Source organism: Gossypium arboreum, chromosome 12 (genome assembly GCF_025698485.1).
Source record: "Gossypium arboreum isolate Shixiya-1 chromosome 12, ASM2569848v2, whole genome shotgun sequence".
Lineage (NCBI taxonomy): Eukaryota > Viridiplantae > Streptophyta > Magnoliopsida > Malvales > Malvaceae > Gossypium > Gossypium arboreum.
Window position 1 is genome coordinate 51,737,530 of NC_069081.1, and position 7,331 is coordinate 51,744,860.

Genomic DNA, 7,331 nt, shown 5'->3' on the forward strand with positions numbered 1-7,331 from the left:
TTTTGGATTGGAAGCTGCCAAAGACGGTATATGAGATTTGAAGTTTTTTGGGTCTGGCAGGGTATTATAAACGGTTTATTGAAGGGTTTTCATTAATTGCTGCACCTCTGACTAAGTTGTTGCATAAGGGTGTGCCGTTTAACTAGACTGATGCTCAGCAAAGAAGTTTTGAGAAACTTAAGAAAGTTCTGACTAAGGGCCCTGTCTTGATCTGACGAGCACGGGAAAGAATTCTGATCTCTGACGATGCATCACATGTTAGTTTGGGTTGTGTGTTGATGCAAGAGGGTAAGGTGGTGACATATGCATCTCGCTAGCTTAAGACTCATGAGGCGAATTATCTAACGCATGACTTGGAGTTGTCTGCGGTGGTATTCGCACTGAAAATTTGGAGGCATTACCTGTGCGGTGAGAAATGTATCATTTACACAGATCACAAGAGCCTCAAGTATCTCCTCACTCAGAAGGAGCTAAATCTTAGGCATGTAGATGGATTGAGCTGCTTAAGGATTATGACTGTTCCATTGAATATCGTCTTAGTAAAGCTAATGTGGTAGCCGATGCACTGAGCTGTAGGGCTATGGCTAATCTGAGGGCTATGTTTGCTCGTCTCAGTTTATTCAATGATGGTAGTCTGTTGGCCGAACTTCAGGTTAAATCGACATGGATTGAGTAGATTAGAGATAAACAGTTAGAGGATGAATCACTGGGTCTTCGATTCCAATAGATTGAGGTGGTAGCATATCAAATTTTGGACTAAATAACGAAAGGGTACTGTGTTTCGTGGGAGAATCTGTGTAATGAAGGATACTGATCTGAGGCAGTCTATACTGCAAAAGGCATATAGTAGCCCTTACGCTATGCATCCTAGAGGGAATAAGATGTATCAAGACCTTCGTGAGTTATATTGGTGGCCAAGTGAAGTTACCGACTTCTTGGGTAAATGCCTTATTTGTTAGCAGGTTATGGCTGAACACCAGTTACCTTCAGGGTTGCTTCAGCCAGTTAAGATTCTGCCGTGGAAGTGGAAGAGGGTGACTATGGACTTCGCTAGTGGGCTGCCCTTAACGCCTACTAAGAAGGATTCAGTGTGGGTCATCGTGGATCGATTGACCAAATATGCCTATTTCATACCTGTTCGTACTGATTACTCGTTGCAGAAGCTAGCTAAACTGTACGTGTTTGAGATAGTGCGAATGCATGGGGTACCAGTTTCCATAATATCTGATAGAGATCCTCGCTTCACGTCTCGATTTTGGAAAAAGTTACACGAGGCTTTGGGTACAAGGTTGGACTTCAGTACTGCATTCTATCCTCAGGCAGATGGTCAGTCAGAGAGGGTGATTCAGATACTGGAGGACATGTTAAGGAGTTGTGTGATTGACTTCTGATGTAGTTGGGAAGACTATTTTCCTTTAGCAGAGTTCGCGTATAATAATAGCTACCAGTCTAGCATACAGATGGAACCTTATGAGGCACTATATGGTCGTAGGTGTCGTACTCCTTCGTGTTGGAATGAGTTGGGTGAGCGGCCTGTTCTGGGTCCTAAATTGATTTCAGATACCGAGGATAAAGTTAGGTTGATTCGGGATCGACTGAAGGTGGCATTTGACAAACAGAAGTCATATGTTGATCTGAAGTGTAAAGAGATTGAGTTTTCTGCGGGGGACTTAGTATTTTTCAAGAACTTGTCGTGGAAGAAGGTACTTGGGTTTTAACGGAAGGGCAAGCTAATGACTAGATTCATTGGGCCTTACCGTATGCTGTAGCGTGTGGGACCAGTTGCCTATCAACTTGAGTTACCTCTAGAGTTGGATCGGATTCACGATGTGTTCCACGTATCCATGCTGAGACGTTATCCCTCTGATCCCACGCATATTATCTCAACGGAGGAGATTGAGGTTAGGCCAGATCTAACTTTTGAGGAGGAACTGGTTCAGATTCTAGAGTAAGATGTAAAAGTGTTAAGGAAGAAGTCCATCCCACTGGTTAAGGTACTATGGCATAATCACAACTCAGAGGAAGCCACGTGGGAACCCGAGGAGGCAATGCGACAACAATACCCTCATCTGTTTTGACCAGGTAAATTTTGAGGCCAAAATTTTGTTTTAGGAAGGTAGAGTTGTAACACCCTAAAATATAGGTACTTATTTTTTTTGGGTTGTGTCACACAAATGCATGCTTGCTTCAATGGTTAAGTGTCCTGGGAGTGTCTGAAGAGTCTTGAGTTCAAGTCTTGTCTTGTGCAGAAATTTTGTTCTTACTTGAAGTAACCATTGCCTTTAGTTGGTAGACTTTTAAATTAATGTGAGTAGAGCATGACAGAAATGGTTTGCTGGTTAAGGGGTAAGTGGCGTGTCATTGCTACTAAAGGTCTTGAGTTCAAGTCCTATGTCATGCAGGGAATGTTTTATTTTGTTGTTGTGCCGTGTAGGAAGTTGAAAATCAGTAGAACTCTGAAGCTAATGGGCGGTTGGAGTGTTTGAGGGGTGAGGGGAGTGTGTGGTAGAGTTTTATGAGGATTTTGGGGAGATTTGGATAGTGATTGTAGGAGTCATTTGGGGAGGGATTTTAAGAGAGAATTGAGGGAGGTTGAGGTGTGTGGGAGTAGTTTACCGAATATGGGAACTCCACTATGCCAATTCAGTTGTAGCCTCTTAGTGCCGAAATTGTGTGGTTATGCTTCCCATTTTCGGTAGTTATTGCTTCTTTTGCTCTTTTTCTTTCTTTGGTTTGTGCTGTTTGGTAGCCGAATACTAAGTGTGACCATTTGGGAACTTGTCGTTTGGGTTTTGCTCTTCAACAGTGCCTTACAGATCGACCTCCTCTGTTCTCTCTGTACCCTTAACAGTCATTCTTCCCCTTTTTCTTTTTGTTTGGCCGAACCTCCCTTTCCTCTTTCTCAAACTTGTTCAGGTTTTAGTTTTGGTTTTGTTTAATTCTTCCTCTCTTCTCCCTTTCTCTCAATCGACTTTCCCTATAACAATCGGTAGGTGCCTAGTTTTTCTCTGTTCTCTCGCTCGTTTTCTTTGTGTAGTGATATTACTTCTAACTTCTTCCTTTTCTGTCGTTTATGGCTAGAGGCGTGTTGGTGCTAGCCTTACCTCGGTGGTGTGGGTTTTCTTTTTGAGATAGAAGGCAGATTGCCTTCCTTCCCTAAAATTGATTTTGCGATTTTGGTAAGTGCTATATGTTGGTTCAAACTGTTTCTGCGAGCATTTCTAATAAAGGTTAATAGGTTTCAGTTTGAGTGCAGATGACCTATAAGAGCCTATATTCAATCTTCGGTATCAATTGAGGTGTGAAGAGTCATAATCGTTTGATCAAGGCAAGTGTTAAGTTATAGTTTGGTTAAGTGTTATTTAAGGGATTGTTAACCTCATAGATTAAAGGATTGATAGTGTATCGTGTTGATATAGGTTGGGGAACTCTTGAGCTAGACGCGCATTTTCGTAAACAGGTGTGTAACCACACTATTATAATCATAAATCGCAAACAGGAAAATATTACTATTGACGCTACAGAGCGAGCGCTCGCTCGTGTGGTAATCCAAACGTAGAAAACATGGGCGTTTGATCACAGAGGCCACCATGAGCGATTTCATGGGCTTAGGCCATTTTGGGCCGAAATGGGTCATGTGAGCCCCACGAGCTCATGCGCCCACATGGGTAAACCACACGAAAGGATGGAGATTATTGGGCCAGGCTATGTAGTTTACACGGCCAAGGCCATTTTTGGGCTTTGTGGACCACACGGGCGTGTGGGCCCACATGGGCCGTGTTATGGGCTTTAGGCCCATTTTCACTGTTTGACCGTTAAGGTTGCACGGGTCACCTGAGACGACTGTGGACCTACTATTGGGTCAGTAAGTATACTTAGACCTCATACTGATGGAATGACTGTTATACCCCTATGAGGTAAAATGACTGATATGCCCCTTTGATATGTATGACTGTATTCGAGCATGACATTTTTGCATTCACGTATGATATTATGACATGACCTAGTGCATGGGGGTGGGTTTAATATATTTGAAGGAAGTGTACTGTACTGGCAGCTCTGCTACAAATACTGTTTAGAGCCACAACTGGTGCTATATATATTTTAGAGTGTAGGGATGGGTGGGTCAATTTTATCCCCACATGGAGTGTAGGGCTGGACGCAGTGGGGTGTAGAGGATGGATGGGTAGGATTTCTGATTGCATTTCTGTTATTGTTACTGAAATAGGCTAAGGCCTACACTAATACTGAGACTGTAGTGGGCTAAGGCCCTAACTGTTGCTGACTGTTACTGAAATGGGCTTAAGCCCAGACTGTATTTGCCTACTATATGACTGACTATTGTTAAGGGATTACACACTGAGTTTTCATAAACTCAACCTTCTGCTTTTCTGCGCAGGTAATCCTTAGGCGTATCGATGCTGCGAGGGACTCGATGGTGGCCACACAACCGCTTTTGTTCCCATTTTTAATTTCTAAGTAATTTAATCTAGGTATTTGTTTTGTAATAAGGACTCTTTAAGTTTTTAATTTGGATTTGGGATTTATATACCTTGAATCATATCTATTAGTAGTAGGCGGTGGGTTTTCAAAGAGTTAAATGCGTTTCAAAACTCCATGCTAGTGCAACCATTTTGAAAAGCTTCCACAACAAACATTGTTTTTAAAGTGCAATAACGATCTAATATGATTAACACTTTGCTAAATCAACTTGATTTTTAGTATAGAACGATCTAATATTCAAAATTTTCGTAAGAGATCACAACGAGGTTTTAGTACAGAACGGATTTTTCAACGAAATTATGTGTTTCGAAAAACACTTCAATGTGACATCACAGATTCAACCATAACGTATAGGCCAGGTTTGGGGTGTTACATGAAAAAATATGAGGGACCAAACTTTGAATTATCGATGCTTAAGGCAATTTCTCCTAAGACAAGTGTCACCATGGACACTCTTTTAATATATAGATTATAGATTGGATCAGTTCTAGCCTGAAGTTGAATGCTTTTAATGATCATAACATAACATGTTAGAGGATTTAACATTTTCTACTTTCGATTACTAGGTTGAAATCTCGGTCAATGTGTGAAAAAGGACTGGAATTGAAATTGGATTCAAATTATACATGCCAACTCAAAATAAAAAATGTGCCTTTAAAATTTCATAGATGTCCTTATATTAAGAGTTAAATTGTATTTTGATACATTTATTTTAAAAAAAAAAGTAAATTAGTCTCTGTACATTAAATCAAAGAGCAAATTGATCCTTTCTATTTAAAATTTCATTCATTTGTATTGTTAAAAATTGACCTGGTTGACGAAATAACCAGATAGTAGTAACATGTGTGGTGCAACGTGCACCTTAGCAAACGTATAGAGACCAATTTTCAATAGTAGAAATGGATGAAAATTTTAACAAAATGGTCAGTTTCCTCTTTTATCTAACATATAAGGACTAATTTGTCCATTTTTTTAGTATAGAAGACAAAATGCAGTCCAACTCCTAATATAAAAGGCCTTTATGGTACTTTTACCAAAATGTGTCCATTTATCCAAGGAATCCAATACCTCATTTCATAAAAAAGTAGTTCTCTACTTACCAATAAGTGGTTGAAAGGATGGGAAGTATACTTTTTCTTTTCAAATATTTAGAGTAAGTTCCAATCCTAGAGTCGATATTGTTAAAAGGGCTTTACTTGAATACTCACCTTTAACTCGAACTTCATAGAGTAAAAAAAAAATTAAAATGAATATTGTTGAAATTGACTTTAACTGTAACATCCCGATTTTGGGCCTAGTCGAAATAGTGGTTTCGGGACCACAAATTCGATGAGGAAATTTTTATTTTTATTATATTTTTATGCTCTACAATTTTACAGAATGATTTCGTGAAAATTTCTTTCAAAAATTTTGACGTTTGGGCATTCAATTTAGTCAAAATGACTAATCGTAAAAAGTGCAAAAGTTGAGTTCTACATGCTAGAGGTGTCCAATTGTTATGAAATTTTAAATTAGAGGTCCTTATATGGTAATTAGACCATTGGTTAAGTTGGTGGATAAAAATGGACATGGTTAGACATGTTTCCAAAGTTTTTCATTAAGGGCATTTTGGTTATTTAGTTATTAAAATGAGTTAAAAACAAAATTAAAAGCCAATTTTTGTCCATCTTCAACCTCTTGGCTGAAACTTGCATGGAGAAACCACGGATAGGGTTTTTCAAGCTTTCAAGCTCGATTGTAAGTCCATTCTAGCCTCGTTTTTAATGATTTTTACATTTTTTCAATCCGCGTAACAAGATCTATCTATTTGTACAATTAATTTGAGTTAGGGTTCATGTTCAAAAATTGAACCATGCGTGAAATGCATGCATTTTGATGTCTAATGGTAGAAAATAAGTGTTGGGTGTTAAATAAACGACTTTTACTAAGCGATTTTTGATGAAAACGTCCGAAATGACCATTTTGTAAAAGTTGTAAAAATGGAATAAAAGTGTGTTTTGATGAGAATTTTGGTTTGATATAGTTATGAAAATGGTTCGGATAGGCTTAAAGAGTGAGGAAATTGAATAAAAATTATTTTACAAGCCTAAGGGCAAAAGTGTAATTTTGACAAAGTTTAGGGGAAAAAATGTAATTTTGACAAAATATGATTTTTGATTCACATTAAATAATTTGAGTAATAATTAGATTAAATGTGATATTATAGATCAAGGAAAAAGAGGATTGGACCTAGATCGGGTGAAAAATAGAAAATCGACGGTTAGGTTCCTTTTTGCTATTTTGGTGCCGAGGTAAGTTCGTGTGTCAATAATATTGCAATGCTATATTTGAATTGAAAATTCTATATTATTATTGTACGAATGGCATGGTTTAGTATATTCAAAAGTGATGAAAGAATGGAATATAAAATTTGTGAGAACAATGGTATATGACTAGTAGCACATGAAATGTTTGATGGTTCAATCGTTGATGGCTTGCTACATAATAGCTGAATATATTGAGAATTTGATATAACATGATGTTTTATTAAGTTGGATAACTTTTGAAAGAGTGAAAAGGAAGGTAAGTCCATTTGCAAGTAAATACGATGTGTGAGGTATGTTAATTGCTTAAATGACGATTATATGATAAATGTATGCTCTTGATAAGAATATGATTTGAGTGCTCAATGTATGAAAATTTATGAAACTTTGACATGATTGATAATAAGAGGAAGAAAAAACTCGGTTGAATGAAATAGGATATTCGATGGATTCTGGAAAAGGAATTGATGGTAAAAAGAATCTAGCCCGGATGGGTGATCCAGTCCCTCTATAGCCCTCCTGAAG